This window comes from Chlorocebus sabaeus, chromosome 1 (genome assembly GCF_047675955.1).
Source record: "Chlorocebus sabaeus isolate Y175 chromosome 1, mChlSab1.0.hap1, whole genome shotgun sequence".
In the NCBI taxonomy this organism is placed as follows: Eukaryota; Metazoa; Chordata; class Mammalia; order Primates; family Cercopithecidae; genus Chlorocebus; species Chlorocebus sabaeus.
The window spans coordinates 14,513,165-14,530,686 of record NC_132904.1 but is presented as its reverse complement, the minus strand read 5'-3'; the positions used below and the strand labels follow the sequence as shown (position 1 = coordinate 14,530,686).

Sequence of the window (17,522 nt, the reverse complement as noted above, 5' to 3'; positions counted from 1 at the left end):
ACTAAAAAGAATAACAGTTCAGTAGAAAAATGAACAAAACACTTTGGGTGGCAGAGGCTGGCGAATCAGGAGGTCAGAAGTTCCAGACCAGCCTGTCCAATATGATGAAACCCTGTCTCTACTAAAAAAAAAAAAATGCAAAAATTAGCCAGGTGTGGTGGTGTGTGCCTGTAGTCTTAGCTACTCAGGAGGCTGAGGTAGGAAAATTGCTTGAACCTGGGAGATCAAGGTTGCCGTGAGCCGACATCACGCCACTGTATTGTGGGTGACATAGGAGACTCCGTCACCAAAAAAAAAAAAAAAAAAAAAAAAAAGAGCAAAAGACATAAACAACGATTTTAGAGTCTGAAGCATAAAAAAGTGTTCAATTCCATGAGTAATTAGGAAACTACTGTTGAAACCCTCTATAAGATGCCCTTTGTCACCCACACGATTGACAAATATTAAAATATGGATAATACCCAGCTTTGATGAAGACGTAGTATAATGAGAACTCTCATTTCTCACTGGTGGAAGTGCAAGGTGGTACAACAATTTTTTAAAATAATATGGCAGTAACTATTATAATATATTCATAGCAAAACTGTCCAGTTTTTAGTATAAAAACCCTGGAATGTGCATAAGCATTTGATTTCTTCAGTGAATTCTCTCTAACTGTAAAAGTGGATGGAGAATTTCATCTACTAGAATGAACCTCAAAAAAGTAGTACAAATCACAGAACACATTCAGCTGGATGTGTTTATGTAAAATCAAAAGCAAAATGAAACAGTGTAGTCTTTATACTTTTACTACATATGTATATGTCACTAAATAAGTGTAAGACACTAATAATTTTAAAACAAATTCAGACTTAGTGGTTGTCCATGAGAATGAGAAAGGGAGATAAGATGAAGGAGGAACACTCTGTATGCCTCTAATAATTTGTAGTGTGCAATTTCTTAAGTTGGGAAGGAGATACATGGATGTTTATTATATGAAATATAGGCTGCCACGAACTGCTTTTGCATGTAGAATATGTTTCATAGTTTTTTCAAAACAATATATAAGAGATAAAGAAGCTGAGGAGTATCCACAGGATACTAGCTTGGGTAATCAAATGCGTAATGACATCATTGTCAGATTCAGGAACACAGGAAGAGGGGCACGATTAAATTTTATGACTCTGGTTTTAAAGGTGTTAAGAGTGAAATGCCTCTGACGTATCCAAGAGTAGATGTCAAAGACACAACAAAATATTAATATCTGGAGCTTAGATGAGAGTTCAGTGCTGTGGAGATAGATTTGGGCAATAAATATTTGAAAACATGAACTGATGGGAGAGCACCAAGATAAAAAGGAATTCACTATTCCTAAAACCTCAGCTCATTCAATTGCACCTACCTACTAAATGATCTAAGCCCAGCTGTGCCTCCTGATTTTACTCCCTCCAGGCTTACTCCTCTATTTATGTAGACTACATACAATACTTCAGGCTTCACAATAATTTCCTTCTAAGTTATGTTCATGTATTATTTTTCTGATTCTTTTTAGTCATCTATCTGTGTTCTCTTGTAGCTCACTGACCTTTTAAAGATGATTATTTTAAATTCATTGACAGACAGGTTATAAACCTTATTTCTTTAGGGTGAGCTATTGGTTAAGATTTTTTTCCCTTTGGTAGTATCATTTTTCCCTGATTGTTCTTGATCTTGATTTTTAGGCAGTGCCTTCATGTCTGCACATTTGGAAAACAAACTTATTCTAGTCCTTGCATACTGGCTTTTTCTACAAAAACCCTTTCCCAGTCATCCAGCAACTTTTGGTAGGGTGTCTATTGTGGTCTGTAGGTAAACTTTTTGTGGAAGTCCTCAGGCAGACTGGCCTGGGGCCTGTGTCAGCAGGTGGCCTGGTTCCTGGGTCTGTACAGTTGGGCCTGAAGCCTGGATCCACTAGAGTGGATCTTGTCATTGAATATGTGGGGATGAACACAAAGTTTACGTCTATAAAGGCTGCAAGGAGCCTGTACCAATAGGTGCTGGATTGAATCCTGGCTCCACAGGGGCTAACATGGCTCTCAGGTGGACATTGAGCCTGTGTCTACAGGGGCTGGCCAGGTTTTAGAATGAGCCTAGTGTCTGAGTCTGCTGGGAAGAGCCTGAAAACTGAGTCCATGGGGACTGTCCTGGTACTGGTGCTGGATTGTAGCCTGAATCTGGGAAATGGGCCTGGGATCTTGGTAGATGGAGGCTGACCCGGAGCCTGAGTCTTCAGAGATGGTCATAGAGTCTTGGTCCATGATGGCCAGCCTGGCATCATGGTCAAGTGAATTCGGCCTGTACCCTGGGTCTGCTAGAACACAGCTGAGCCCTGAGTTTATTGGATCCTGGGTCACAAAAATCAGCTTGCAACCTGAAGCTGGCTTAGGGCTGGGGTGGGATGGGTCCAGTTTAGAGCCTGAGACCATAGGTGCTAGACTGGTGCCTGTAGCCACAGGGGCTGGCCAAAACCTGTGGAATGGCCTGGAGGCTGAGTGTGTGAGATCTGGCCTAGAACTAAGGTCTTCAGAAGCTGGCATGGGCACTAGGGCCACAAAGCCTGGCCTGGACACTAGGGATGTAGGAACTAGACTGAAACCTAGGTCCACAGAGGCAGTCCTAGATACTGGGTCTGTAGGAACCATCCCAATACTGGAGTCAGCTGTGATGGACCTGGACCCTGGGTTTACTGGAGCATGAGACCATAGGAACTGGCCTGGAGAGTGCGGTGGCAAAAACAAGCATAGCCCTAGGCAGGCCTGGGGCCTGAGTCTGCAGATTCTTGCCAGATACCTGGCTAAGGACTAGGGCTATAGCTGCCATCCTGGAACTGGCTTGGGCCTGAATCCTGGATTGCTGTGAGCCAGTATAGTCCTAGGGTGGACTTGGGGTCTGTGAACACAGGGGCTAACCTGGCACTAGGCAGTCCTAGAGCCTGTATTCACAGGGGCCAGCCTGGATGTTGAATATATGGACATTGGCCTGGTGACTAGAGTTACTGGGGCCAGCCTGGTCCTGGACTGGGCTGAAACCTGGAGTTGTGAAAGCCGGCTTGGTCCTGGGAGTAGTCTGGAGCCTGGAGTCACTTGGCCTGGACTAATCCCAGAGACAGTCTGACACCTAAGGCACTGGGGTAGACCTGGCATTAGGATATACCCAGAAACCAAGTCCACCAGGCAAGCCTGGAGCCTGGGCTGTGGGATCTGGTCTGGCTCAGTCTGCAGGTACCAGCCTGGAGATTGAGGCCACAGGAACATACCTACTACTGGATTTCACTGAATCAGGCTCTGTGTTGGGGTCCAAGGCAAAGCTCAGTGACCACTTCCCTTTTCTACTTCCACACAAAGAGTGCCTCTCTCTGTGCTCTGCTGCCTGGTGTTGTGGGAGGGGTGACACAGGTAACGTAAAATTGTTCTTCCTATGCTCTTCAATTCATCTTTTGTTATTTCTCTGTTACACACAGATTCTGTAATCCTTTACCTGGTTTCCTAAACTCTCATGAAGGTATTTTTGTGCATAGATAGTTGTTTAAATTGATGTTTCTGTGTGAGGATAAGTGATAGAAAATCCCATTCTGACATTTTGCTGATGTCCAGTTTTATGGCATCCAATCAGATTTCTATGTAATGATTTTCAAAGTGCCTCAGCTGCATCAGAGACGGTTTTTCTACTGATTTGGAAAGAAAGATGGCAGATCTGATATTAAATGATCTTATCAAACACACATAGATACCCACAATAATAATAGAGCAGACAAAAATTTGGTGGTGATGAATATGTTTATGCTATAGGTTGTAGTGATGGGTATGTATTCATCGGTATATTGTATATATTCATCTCTATATTCATCAAGATTTACATACTAAACACATACAGCTTTTTGTTTGTCAATCATACCTCAATAAAGCGGTTCTACAAAAAAAACAGATAAAAACAATAGAGGAAAAATATTATTGGCGTCTTTCTCCATGAAGTATGACTTGTATTTCAGATTTCTGATCATTACTGAACTTCCAGACTTTCTGATGGTAAGTATAATAAGAGAAATAATATGTTGGCCTAGAAAAAATAAAAATACATATTTGAAGATGGATTAGTCAAATTTTCCCTTAAGATAATATTACTTGTTGTTCAAGATATTCAAGCCAGTACCAGGCTAGAGGGAGAGACAAGTTTCCAGATCAAATATTTTTTATAAACTAATTCAACTAAAGTCTCAAGAGGAAGAGACTCATGATGAGATATGTGGAGGCACAATCTGCAAAATTCATCACAAAGTGAAAACCAGAATTTTACAAAACAAAGAACAATGACTTGGGATTCAGAACGTTTGGGTTGTGATCTCAGTTTTGCACATGCAATCGTGTGTCCACTTTCCAGGACTTAGCTTCTTGAGACTAGACAATCACTAATGAACCTCCTATCTGATTTTTCTCTCTTTCAACAAGTTAGGCAGGTGCTCAGATCAACGTTTTGGTCACAAAGGATGAAGGAAGAAGGCTTCGTGTGTCTTTCTTAACCACAGTGTTAGGACATAGATTTAGAGAATGCACTAGCAGGAACTAAGCAAATAATGTAAGCTGAATTTGGGGTAGAAAAATGGGGAACAGGAGATGAAAGAATCAGGAAGAAAATATTTAGGAGCAACAGAGAGAGTCCCCTTTCATTTCCTAGTACATCCAAAATTTCTGTCTTTCTCTTCTTTAAAGTTTAAGATAACTAGAAGGCATCAGAGAGCTTTAAAATGTTCTAGGATACCCCAAACCAAGAAAACATGTCCTGTGGATCCCACACTTTCCCAATTCCCTGATCTAGCTAAAACCATATACCACATCCTGATATCTCTGGAGGCATTGAAACCTCATCACCAACCCAGAACAGTTTGGCATGACTTGTTCTCTCCAGGAAGTCCCTAAACATCCACTTTCTTCCTCTGTAAAAGCTTCAGGATGCCACTTCGTGATCAAGTTTTTCTACAGAGGCAGATTGTCTTTTATATCAAACTCCAGAGACCCTTATCTGTTTCTGGGATCCATTTAAATTGGTGCTATCAGGCTTTTTGACCCCAAAGAACTTGTGTGTACTTGACTCTTCTATGCCTTCCCACCAGCCACCAGTCAGTTAAAACAACTTTCTTTCGCTACATAGAGGTGCAGCCACATCTAAAGCCACCGTCAGTTCAAGGTCCTCTAACTGGATAAACAACCCCTTCCTGAGTGTCCAGATGTGAAGAATCTGCTCAATCACCAAAGCACCTGAATTTAGCATTAGGGTGCTTCTTTGAACCATCAGAAGGAACTTCATTAGGAATTCTGAGATAGAGCAAGTGTTTCAGGGGAACCCCAGGTTCCAGTGTCTTCCTGTCATCTCAGAAACCAGTAAAGAAAACTGTTTCCCTAGAAAGATTTCCGGTGTAAAAACAATTTCCCCAAGATTTGAGAGTATGAGAGTCTCTTGGAGAGTTCACTGGTGAACAGAAATCAGGAATGTACTACCACACAGAAGAGATGTACAAGCATCTAGTCACTGCTTCAAGGTAACTTTGAAAGAATTTATTGTAACTTAGATTGGGATAGAATGATTTCTTTGAGCTTTAGGTCTCTCCAAAGTCCTCCAAAAGATCTTGCAAAGGCAAGTCTCCTCAGAATTCCTAGGAAGTCATCAGATTTTATAGATAGGTGCCAACAGCTATCAGATATCTTCCTAAGATGGCTGCCGCATCCTTGTATCACATTGCTAAAGATTAATGAAAGACATTAATATGAAAGAAGCATCGCAGAGACCCTTGACATGTTGTGAGAGTACACGGAGGGTGGGGCTCCACCAGGCTCACATAGACACTAAGCCTTGCAGTTCCCATTCCCTGCCATAAGCAAATTTCTGGGCTCCACAGGGGTTCAGAAATGGCCAGCTTATTGCCACGCTTTGTAGTGTGAAGTATACCAACAAATAAACATAGACCAAAACATTGATAATATAATAGCTTTAAAATGTGTATATTTTATAAATGTGTGTTTACAACAACAAAAATGCCATGCAATACTATTTTTCTACTCACAAGACCAGTACAGGAATTATAAAGCATAAATTCAGGGTGGACTCTCGGCAGTATGTAATTTATGGTGTATGTGTTCTCTTTATTCTGCCTGAGTTTCAGTACTATTGGGTGATAACACTAGAATCTCAAATTTGGGACTCTGTCTGAAAGTGGGGCCATGCCCTAATAGCTCTCCTAGGTGACTACTCCACCAATAACCCACGAAGGACCTGCAGAGTCCCAAAGGTTGGAAGAACATTCAAGCCTAGTGATGTGGAGAGACCTATAATCAGAGGTCTCTCAGCCTGAAAAGCCCAGTGCTAAGCATAAACTCAGCACCCATGAAACCAGAATTCATTGCTTCCATTCAGACAGCCCATGTTCCTACCAGAATCCAATCCACCATGTATATTTTGGGAAGTCACTTATGACTAATACTGAGTATGATGGGACTGATACCAGAACTGAGCTAGGCCCAGAGAGCCCAGACTCAGAGACACGTAAGGCCAAACCTTTCACTTTTGATCCATAGACTGACTACATCAAAGGAGTGGACTTGGGGAATCCCCTGCTGGAGTCCTGCAGAGTAACCACTGTGTCAGATAGCATGTGTTTCTGAGAGAAAGACACAGGGGTCCATAAGCATGGGCTGAGATCTAGAGAGACTCCAGAGCTGGACCAAAAGGCTGATGCAAAGGAGTCTTCTCTGGAACTGAAGTGGTCTAAGAAACTGACAAGCTCAGCAACCTTACAGATGGGAGAGAAGCCTACTGATGGGAAAGGAAGCTATTCTGCTGGCCAAGGTCCTGAGACAGAGTTTGTCGGAAGCCTAGGCAGACTTGATGCAGATTGGAGCTAGCACTGGAACTGGAATTGATACCTACCCTGTAGTCCCATGGATAGTGTTTTTTTTGTATAAACATAGAAATTGACCCTTGTGGTCTTAAAGCTTGAAACTTCCATTTGTTTAATATGAATTTCATCCTTAGTAAATGACCCCTGGGTCCCTCAAATAGTATCAAAGAACTGAAACCCCCCAGATGATCCCATCCATACAATGGGACACCAGGCTTCTCATAAATCATCATGGCTTCCCTAGGTCTCCTGAGTTCCTGTTTTTCTGCAGATTGTTACATTTCTTTCCTGCTATATAAACTCATAATTTTCATTGGTCAGAGAGATGGATTTGAGAGAGAACTCCCATCCCCTCTGCTATAGCATCCAATTCAGCCTTCTTTCTTGGCAATAATTGGTAATATTGATTGGTTTTCTGTGTGGTGAGCTGCCAGACCTAGACCACCCCGCTTGTGTTTCAGTAATAGATTTTAGTTCCTCGACCAAGAACAATTTGGCTTGGCTACCATGGACCAGGAGTCTCAAAGCCCTCCTAAGCAGCTGCTTGTCCAATTTTGGCTAGAGATGAGTTCCCTCTCTCTGGAGACAGCTGCAACTGACTCCAAACATGTTCCTGATTGCCTTGGAAGAACTGTCTTTGAAATTTGATATCTGGATCCAGATAGGTGAATATCCTTTGTGGGCCCAGAAAGAAGGATTTACTCCTCTCAGTTTGGGAAATTTTTAAAGGAATTTCCACTTGCAGGTTGAACAAGCCCAACTGATGAAGACAGGGAAGTACCGTGACTGTTTCAGTATAGACACTCTTAGAGGCTTGTCATTGTGTGTGTGTCCAGGGAAGCAAGTGTCTTTTGTGGTTACCATACAGTGGGATCAGTTCCTCGCCATTTGAGAAATTCTGAAGGAATTTTCATTTGCAGGTTGATTGAGCCCAATCGATGGAGAGAGGAAGCACCCCACCACTTTCAGTTTGTACACTTTTAAGGCAGGTTTGATCCTGCAGCAGTTGGATTGTGTTTTAGTGACAGTTTGCATGTGTCTGATACAGTAACGGGAAATTAGAATTTGATAAAATGATAATTTTTTGTAATACTGTTTGACCCAGTACGGTTTGGAATCTGCTATTTGCTGTTGAATGGTAAGTGGGTTGGAATTCCATGTATCCAGGCTTTTGTACTGTTGTTGGTCCAGGTTAGTATATGATGTTCTCCTGTGGTGCTGTTTAACCCCAGTGTTCTCTGGAGTCTGGGGAGGTTTGGCCTTTAAAAATTAAACTGCCACGGAAACTGCTTCATCAAAAATTCTGGTTCGCAACCTTCACTGGTTTACCTATCAAGGCTAAGAAAGATCAGCCATGTAAACGTGTTTGCAGACTGGTGAGCTTGTGTTGCTATAACTAGAGTTCCAAGGTAAAACCTATTGGACAATTGTGTGTATGTATGTCTAGATGTGTTTATGTGTATCCACATGTATTACATTATGTCTTGTGACTACCAAATTGGCTTATACATAAAAGAGCACTCATAGATTAGGTAAATAAATCCAAAGTATTTTTCACATTTATGTTACTTAAGTAAATCTTTAACAAGCTAGCATTAAAATTATTGTAAAATAAAAATGGAAATGTCTTCAGAATTGTTCGCATACATTTTTGTCTGAGTTTTATATTTGTCTCTGCTATTTTGAGGTGTCAGAGTTTGGCACAGAAGGTTATAAAATTTTAACAAGGAGTTTGAGACCAGTCTGAAAAACAAAGACCCCCTAATCTCTATAAAATTCAAAGAAAACCATTAGCCAGGCACAGTGATTCATGCCTGTAGTCCCAGCTACTCAGGAGACCCAGTTTGGAGGATTACTTGAGCCTGAATAGTCAAGGCTGCAGTGAGTCTTGATCTAGCCACTGCACTCCAGCCTGAGTGACAGAGTGAGACCCTGTCAAAAAAACAAAAAGAGGCAGATAATGACAATGGGGCACAGGAGCATTGCAGAGAGACTAGGGAAGGAGCTGTAATTTTTGATAGGATGGCCAAAGGAGGCCTCATTGAGCAGGTGGCTTTTAGGTGAAGACTTAAAGAAGGTAATAGAGTTTTCTATATGTTTAATGATAAAACAGAATGCAGGCAGAAGAAAAAGGACAACAAAGTGCCTGAAGCAGAGAGGCCAAAGAGAGTGAGGTCAGGGATATGACTGGAGGGATGTCAGGGAGGTGACTGGAGTCTAAGTCATGGAGAACTTAGAGGGCTGTTACAAGGAATTTGTATGTCTTTCACTGAGTGAGATTGGGAGTTACTGCAGGAGTTGCACAAAGGAATGACAAAATCTTGCTTTTGTTTTAAAAGGAGCATACTATAGACCAATGGAACAGAACAGAGCCCTCAGAAATAATACCACACATCTACAGCCATCTGATCTTTGACAAACCTAACAAAAAAACAAGAAATGGGGAAAGGATTTCCTATTTAATAAATAGTGCTGGGAACATTGGCTAGCCATAAGTAGAAAGCTGAAACTGGATCCTTTCCTTACTCCTTATATGAAAATTAATTCAAGATGGATTAGAGACTTAAATGTTAGACCTAATACCAGAAAAACCCTAGAAGAAAACCTAGGTAATACCATTCAGGACACAGGCATGGGCAAGGACTTCATGTCTAAAACACCAAAAGCAGCAGCAACAAAAGCCAAAATTGACAAATGGGATCTAATTAAACTAAAGAGCTACTGCACAGCAAAAGAAACTACCATCAGAGTGAACAGGCAATCGACAGAATGGGAGAAAATTTTTGCAATCTACTCATCTGACAAAGGGTTAATATCCAGAACCTACAATGAACTCAATCAAATTTACAAGAAAAAAACAAACAACCCCATCAAAAAGTGGGCAAAGGATGTGAACAGACACTTCTCAAAAGAAGATATTCATACAGCCAACAGACACATGAAAAAATGCTCATCATCACTCACCATCAGAGAAATGCAAATCAAAACCACAATGAGATACCATCTCACACCAGTTAGAATGGCAGTCATTAAAAAAATCAGGAAACAACAGGTGCTGGAGAGGATGTGGAGAAATAGGAACACTTTTACACTGTTGGTGGGACTGTAAACTAGTTCAACCATTGTGGAAAACAGTGTGGCGATTCCTCAAGTATCTAGAACTAGAAATACCATTTGACCCAGCCATCCCATTACTGGGTATATACCCAAAGGATTATAAATCATGCTGCTATAAAGACACATGCACACGTATGTTTATTACAGCACTATTCACAATAGCAAAGACTTGGAATCAACCCAAATGTCCATCAGTGACAGACTGGATTAAGAAAATGTGGCACATATACACCATGGAATACTATGCAGCCGTAAAAAAGGATGAGTTCGTGTCCTTTGTAAGGACATGGATGTAGCTGGAAACCATCATTCTCAGCAAACTATCACAAGAACAGAAAACCAAACACCACATGTTCTCACTCATAGGTGGGAATTTAACAATGAGATCACTTGGACTTGGGAAGGGGAACATCACACACTGGGGCCTATTGTGGGGAGGGGGGAGGGGGGAGGGATAGCATTAGGATATATGCCTAATATAAATGACGAGTTAATGGGTGCAGCACACCAACATGGCACATGTATACATATGTAACAAAGCTGCACATTGTGCACATGTACCCTAAGACTTAAAGTATAATAAAAAATAAAAAATAAAAAAATAATAGGAGCATCCTGGGTTTTCCATTGAGAAAAGACTAAAGACATTCTCCATCCAGAAAAGACTGCCAGGAACTGTAAAGTATCTGAAACCTTTCCCTACTTGGGGAGCAGTTTCATAAAATGCTGCCAGATGACACAAGCCTCCTGGATCAAAGACAGTATTTTATGGCTCATTCAACAGGCAGAATGATTTTTGTGTTTGTATCAGTCATCATTCCTCCACAAGTCCTTCAGAGGAAATACAGAAAGGCAGTTTAATGTTGCAAATGCAATAGTTGTGTGTTGCAGCCAAGGAACCCTGAATTTAGGGAACCTGGATGTTTTATAATGAACTGCAAGCAGACCTATCTGAACTTTGCTCCAGAGGGAGACATTATCTTTTTTTATACTTAACAGTAAGCAAACCTGCCCTCTGCTTCAGAAGAAAGCAATATCTCTTAGCTTCCAAGCTGTCCTCTTTACAAACATCCTTGAAAAGATAGTCAGGAGCAAAGGCTGTCAAAGTCTCTGCTCATAAGATACGCAGAAATGTGAGAGGCCGTGAAGAATTTTCTCCCAACCAGAATTAGCAGGATGTCATAATGGATAGGAATGTAAAGTGGGAGGGGAAAAGATACTTAAGAATAACTCCAAGAATATTTATTTGAAAAGGTGAAAAAATGGAGTTGCCATCAACTAAATTGAGAAAGACTATAGGTGAAGTAGTCTGGGTGGAGAGGGTGGATAAAGAGTTCGATCTGAGACATAATGAGTTTGAGATGGCTATTGGATGGAATCCAGGAGATGTCAAACAGGCCATTAGATACATATGTCTTGAGTTTGGAAAAGAGTTTGAGTAATAATACAAATGTATTAATCATTGGCAGGTAGATTTATATTAAAAGCCATGGGACCAGAATGGATCATCAGGGAGTAAGTGTGGATACAAATGAGGGCCAATTATTGAACTCTGATGTGATCCAAAATTAAGAAATTGGGGAGAAAATAAGGGTCCACAGAGTAGACTAAGAAGTAACCAGTGAAGTAAAAGGAAAATGAAGAGACTGTGTTTTCTTGGAAACCAAGTGAAGAAAGTTCATTGAAGGATGAGCTATTAAGATAAGAAACAATAAATGATATTGGAATTAATAACATAGAGATCACTGATGGCTTTAAAAAGTGTTTCAGTGGAATGGTAGCAGCAAAATCCCAATTAGATAAGATTAGGAGGGGTATTGGAGATAGCATGTATAAACAATCCTTTCAATGAATTTTGCCAGAAGGTGTTAAAGCAAACTAACTATGGCCTCAGTGGGACTCTGTACTTCTTCATTTGAGTCCTTGTGGGGGAACTGTAACCTACCTTAATAGTCAGACAAAATTGAAAACCTAATTTAGTAGTGTACACCTGTGACAATACTTGAGTGTTAGCCAATCCCAGCAGCCATACTTCTGCCACTCGTAGACTGCTGAATGTCCAAACTGTATTCAAATTAGGCAAATGCCCAATTGTCACCAATCTCACTGTGTCTGTACCTCATTTGCAGTTGCTCTACGTCACTTTACCTTTTTCTGTCTATAAGTTCGTTTTGACACGAGCCACCCCCAGAGACTCTGTGAATCTGCTGTGATTCTGAAAGCTGCTGGATACACAAATTGTTCATTGCTCAATTAAATTCCTTTAAATTTAATTCAGCTGAAGTTTTTATTTTATCAGATTGTGTCAGAAGCAGGATCTGAAGTATCTTCTAGTATTCCCAGGAGCACTGAGTAAACACGGAAGGTACCTGCAGGATCCACTTTGTGTCCATTGATCTCTCAGAGCAGCTGAGAATCATAGGTAAGCTTAATCTCACGTTTTGGAGCTCCATGCATTTGTGTTTTCAGTTGAGTTTCTTTGGGCAAATTTCTGATCCAAACTGGGTTTGGAGTCACAACAGAAAATAGACTGGGTCTGGGAATGCATTTGATCTGGGAATTAACTGGCTTGGATCCAGTTAGATGCCGTTTACATCTCACTGGGTCAGAAAGGAACTGGTAGTAAGCAGTAATATTGCAGGAGTTATAAAATTTGACTTTTGAAAATTCACAGGGATTTTTGTATTTTACCCCAGTGTTTTATTTTTCTTGTGTGCCTAGGTAGGAAAAAAATCATTGGCTAAGTTAATCAAGAGAGCCTGAGAGTACAGCCAGTATTTTATGTAAAGATGGAATCCTTAATTTCTGGAAAACTGAGTTCCTTCTGGCTTCTACATTAGGCCTGGGAGGCAGCAAAGTCTTACAGAAATGGCAAAATCTTACTGAAGATAACTTAGAGTGGAACATTCCAGTTGAACAACAATGCATTGAAGTACGTTTAAAAATGAGGGCTCTCCAGTAAAGTCTTTTTTGTCTAAAAACAGGTTTGGCACTATGGGGTGTCAACTGCTATTCTCTTTGGAATAATCTGCCTTGCATTCTTTGTTGATGGCTGTGGATGACAGGATTAGGCATGTAAAGAATCGTGGTATATGGGGAGCTTTTTTCTTCCCCCTAAAAAAGGGGAAACTTGATAGCTGACGGGACTGCTGGGAAAAAAAAGAAAAAGAGCATTTATTCTGTCTTCATAATTCTCATCTTTATGGTTCTAGTACCTTACATGTTTTTTTCAATCTTGCCTAAAGATAAAAACATGTCAATGGCACAAAAGAAAATTCTGAAATAAGAAGGAAATCACACATACTTTCACCACCCAAAAACACCATTCATGTTTACTTATTCCCTTCAAGACCTTGTCCACGTGCATACATACTTTGGGTAGACATGGACAAATTATATATTTTGCTTTTTTTCACATTCATTATAATTGCCTTTCTGTAGTCTTCCAAGTGTCCACTGACTGTGTGCTACTGATATTTACTTACTGTCACTCATAAATTTATTGTTTCTCTTCAGTGGATTTTAAACATTTCCCATATATAATGGAAAATTATTTCAGTTATGGAATGTAATTCTGACACATGATACAACATAGGTGAACCTCAAAAACATTATGCTAAGTGAAATAAGCCAGACCCAAATGGATAAACATTGTAGGATTCCATTTATATGAAGTACCTAGTATTGGCAAATTCCTAAAGACATAAAGTAAAATAGAAGTTATTTTGTATATATATCCCTACCCACGGGCTAGGGAGAGAGGGAATGAGTAATTGTGGTTTAATAGATACAGTTTCGGTTTAGGATGACAAAAACGTTCTGGAAATGGAGAGTGGTGATGCTTGTAGAGCGTTGTGAATGCACATAATGCTGCTGTGTTGTACGCTTAAATATTAAACAGTAAGATTTGCGTTATGTGTACTTTACAACGATTTTTTAAAAGAGTGTGGAGAGGGGTCTACCCAGAATTTTACCAGCTAACTGATTCAGAAAAGAAATGTCGATGGTAAGAATATGGGTAGAGAAAACTTTTACTTGGGTAGATGTCAGAAGCTGAGGCCTAGATGGGTTTATAAAAGTAATATTAAGTATGAGGAGAAGGAGGCCCTGAAGTAAGGTCACTGCAAAGGGACGGAGCAGGGAATGGATAGGAGAGGTATTCTGGACAAAGATGTGGCAGCTGATAGGTATGGGAGTTGTTCTCATGTATCAGCCCAGTCTACAAAGTTCTCAGGGCAAGTGGAACACAAATTTTTTTTTGCAGGGAGTGATATAGCATGGTAGATCTTGAATTGAGACTTCCAAAATCTTGACTAACATTTTAAAGGAGGAGACAATAGTAAAACACGAGAGTATGCGCAATTTTAGTTAACAGGTGATAAACAGAGAAAAGAAAGCTCTTGGAGGTGGGGGAAAAAACACTAGGTTTTTTTTTTTTTTTTTGACAACTACAAGAACAGCAGAGTCAAACAGGGGATAGGCACATGTCAGAGATCCAGTTCTATTTACTAAAACTTCCTTGAGTATTCAAACATCCCGAATTTCAGAGATCTTGCAAAAGGATGCCTTAGTTTAAACTTTGCTTCATCTAGCTACAGAACGTAGTTTAACTTTGAGGCCTTTGACCCCAGACAAGACAAAACATGTTTCACCTTGCCTGTTACTTAACACGTATTTGTTAACTATTTAACCTTAATGAATAAAAAATTCAAACATCTGTATTAACTAATTTGCAAATGATTGTTTCAAATATCTGATCCATGGGTTTCTTCTCTTACATTAATTAAGCTGGTCATAAGTTCTTTACCTTTTTAATTATTGTTATATTATTTGATATAATTGCAAGAACAGAAAACCAAACACCACATGTTCTCACTCATAGGTGGGAAATGAACAATGAGATCACTTGGACATGGAAAGGGGATCATCATACACCGGGGCCTATTGTGAGGAGGGGGGAGGGGGGATGGATGGCATTGGGAATTATACCTGATGTAAATGATGATTTGATGGGTGCTGACGAGTTGAAGACGGCAGCACACCAACATGGCACATGTATACATACGTAACAAACCTGCACGTTGTGCACTTGTACCCTAGAACTTAAAGAATATATATTTAAAAATGCACTGTCAAAAGATACAAAAGGAAAAAAAAAAACAACAAAGAACATCCACAGAAGATAGAAAATAGCCTCGAAAGGGCAAATTTAAGAATTGTTGGCCTTAAAGAGAAGGTAGGGAAAGAGATAGGGGTAGAAAATTTATTTAAAGGAATAATAACAGAGAACTTCCCCATACCAGAGAAAGATACCAGTATCTGAGTACAGGACATTTATAGAACACCAAGCAGATTTAATCCAAAGACTATCTCAAGGCATTTAAAATCAAACTACCAAAGGTCAAGGAGAAAGAAATGTAAAAGCAGCAAGAGAAAAGAAATAAATAACATACAATGAAGATCCAATACATCTGACAGCAGATTTTTTCAGTGGAAACGTAGAAGAGAGTGGCATGACACATTTAAAGTACTTAAGAAAAAAAAAACCTTTTACCATAGAATATTTTATCTGGCAAAAATATTCTTCAAACATGAAGGAAGAATACTTTCCCAGACAAGAGCTGGAGGGATTTCATCAATATTAGACCTGTCCTACAAGAAGTGCCAAATAAAGAAAAGAACATTAGAAAGAACAGAACATTCAGTAAGAAAAGAACATTAGTGAACAATAAGTAATCACCAGAAGTTTTAAAACACATTGTTCATAATCAGTACCCGGAAAAAGACAGAATATTATAACACTATAACTGTGGTGTATAAACTACTTTTATCCTAAGTAGTAACACCAAATGTTTAACCAATCAAAAATAATAACTGCAACAGCTTTTCAAGAAATAGTCAGTAGAGTAAGATGTAAATAGAAATAACAAAAAGCAGGCCGGGCGCGGTGGCTCAAGCCTGTAATCCCAGCACTTTGGGAGGCCGAGACGGGCGGATCACGAGGTCAGGAGATCGAGACCATCCTGGCTAACACAGTGAAACCCCGTCTCTACTAAAAAATACAAAAAACTAGCCGGGCGAGGTGGCGGGCGCCTGTAGTCCCAGCTACTCGGGAGGCTGAGGCAGGAGAATGGCGTAAATCCGGGAGGCGGAGCTTGCAGTGAGCTGAGATCCGGCCACTGCACTCCAGCCTGGGCCACAGAGCGAGACTCCGCCTCAAAAAAAAAAAAAAAAAAAAAGAAATAACAAAAAGCTAAAAAGTGGGGAGACAAAATTAAGGCATTGAGTTTTATCAGTTTGCTTTGTGCTTGTTTGTTTATGCAAATAGTTTTGTTATCACATTTAAATAATGGGTTATAAGATGGTATTTGCAAACTTCATGGTAAATTCAAACCCAAAAACATACAATGGACACCCAAAAAATTAAAAGAAAGAAACCAAATTTTATCACCAGAGAGAAATCACTTTCGCTAAAGGAAGGCAGGAAGGAGAAAAAGAAGGAAGAGGAGTTCAGAACCAGCAAACAAATAACAAAATGGCAGGAGTAAGTCCTTACTTATTAATAATAACATTGAATGTAAATGGACTAGACCCTCCAATCAAAACACATAAGAGTGTCTGAATGGATTAAAAAACAAGACCTTTTGATCTATTGCCTCTAAGAAACACACTTCACCTATACAGACTCACATAGACTGAAAATAAAGGGAAGGAAAAAGATATTCCGTGACAATAGAAACTAAAGAAAAGCAGGAGTCACTATACTTATATGAGAAAAAATAGATCTGAAGACAAAAACTATAAAAAGAGACAAATAAGGTTACTATACAATGGTAATGGGGTCAATTTAGCAGGAGAATATAAAAATTTATATGCACCCCCAACTGGAGCACCCAGATATGTAAAGAAAATATTGTTAAAGCTAAAGAGAGAGATAGACCCAAATACAATAATAGCCGGAGATTCCAAGACCCCACTTTCAGCATTGGACGGATCTTTCAGACAAAAAATCAACGAAGAAACATCAGACTTAATCTGCACTGTAGACCAAATAAATCTAATAGATATCTACAGAACATTTTATCCAAGAGCTTCAGAAAACACATTCGTATCCTCAGAACATGGATCATTCTCAATGATAGATCATATGTTAGGTCACAAAACAATTCAAAGTATTCAAAAAATTGAAATAATATCGGAATCTTCTCTGATCACAATGGATTAAAACTAGAAATTAATCAGGGTCAGGCACAGTCACTCACACCTGTAATCCCAGCACTTTGGGAGGCTGAGGTGGGCAGATCACTTCAAGTCAGGAGTTAAAGAGCAGCCTTGCCAACATGGTGAGACCTCGTCTCTACCAAAAATACAAAAAAGTTAGCCATGCATGGTGTCATGCACCTGTAATCCCAGCTACTTGGGAAGCTGAGGCATGAGAATCACTTGAATCTGGGAGGTGGAGGTTGTGGTAAGCTGAGATCACGCCACTGCACTCTAG

The 17,522-nt window shown here is 40.0% G+C and overlaps 1 protein-coding gene across 2 annotated transcripts in view; it reads left to right on the top strand.

Annotated features, from left to right (window-relative positions):
* LOC103235005 (glycine N-acyltransferase-like protein 1) overlaps positions 1-17,522 on the top strand; it is a 53,765-nt gene that overhangs the window by 2,870 nt on the left and 33,373 nt on the right. Inside the window, exon 2 of one of the 2 annotated variants that reach the window (XM_073016075.1) lies at positions 12,324-12,446. The exons of the other annotated variant lie outside the window; for it this stretch is intronic. The gene's annotated coding sequence lies outside the window, so the exon portion shown is untranslated. The remainder of the gene's footprint in view (positions 1-12,323; positions 12,447-17,522) is intronic. 2 annotated transcript variants of the gene reach the window in all.